General features: G+C 49.7%; 1 pseudogene; it reads right to left on the reverse strand.

Moving 5' to 3' along the window:
- Positions 1 to 481: 481 nt before the first annotated feature.
- LOC102824908 lies at positions 482 to 861 on the reverse strand (annotated as a pseudogene).
- Between the last annotated feature and the right edge of the window lie 249 nt (positions 862 to 1110).

Genomic DNA, 1110 nt, shown 5'->3' on the forward strand with positions numbered 1-1110 from the left:
AAAAAAATGATGTGGTCTCCTTAGACCCTGTCCTAGGGCACCTGCAGGTCTTCATGAGTTTGGAAAAGGCTACCTGGGGCCGCCCAGCTGAAAAGAAACCAGGTCCCCTTGCCACTGCACAGGGACCTATGTCTGGAACTGAAGGAGGCCTTGAGAATTGCTTCAAATGCGGGGCCAAGAAACAGACCAGGATTCTAGGCCACATCACACTTGAGACCTCCCAGGAACTCATGGGCGGTCCCATAGCTACTCGCAAAACCAAGAACAAGGAGATAATTGTGCAACTCGAACTGTTGCTTTAAAAAACAAAAATGGACTTTTCTTAAGGAAGAGGTTCTGAAAGAAAATGCTGATGGGACTCTCTGGACACTTCTCACCCCTTCTTTCTGAACAAATGTGTGTACTGGGCAGAAGGTGCTGCCACGGGGTGAACTAGGTTGAGCTGAGTCCCCCCCAAGTCTCTGGATGTGACAGGCGAAGGTCATTGCTTGTCAGCCTGTCGGCCTGGCTTCTTCTCCTCCTGGTCCCTGCCGGTACCTGGGATCCCACCATGGCCACGGCCACCAAACACACTTTACCCAGCACCCCCCATGCCGTGGCCCTTCTGTTGCTTCTGCTCCTGCAGGCTACCACACACATGGTCCTTGGCCACCACCTCATCCTTGACCATTTCACTGATCTCGTCTGGGATGCATAGGTACTTGTTGGTACTGCTTCGAATATAGCACTCAGGCATCCTGTAGAACTTGTCCCCATCCCGGGATGTGCAGATGACCTCCTGCAGGTTGATGTTCATCAATTGTCACAGCTCACCAGGTGTCCGTTGTAGGTCTCCCCGTTCTTCAGCTCCACCATCATGGGGTGATTTGGGCCATCTTCAGCGGTGACAAGGAAGCATGGTACCAGCTGGGACTGGGCACATGGGCCACTCCATGATATTTTTAATATTCTTCTCCTACACCATAACTCAAATGCATCAATTCTTCTATGGTCTTCCTTATTCACTGTACAACTTTCACATGCATATGTGGTTATTGAAAATACCATGACTTGGGTCAGGCACACTTTAGTCCTCAAACTGAAATCTATGTTCTTTAACACTTTAAAAAG

This window comes from Chrysochloris asiatica, unplaced genomic scaffold, assembly GCF_000296735.1.
Source record: "Chrysochloris asiatica unplaced genomic scaffold, ChrAsi1.0 scaffold00012, whole genome shotgun sequence".
Taxonomy (NCBI): domain Eukaryota; kingdom Metazoa; phylum Chordata; class Mammalia; order Afrosoricida; family Chrysochloridae; genus Chrysochloris; species Chrysochloris asiatica.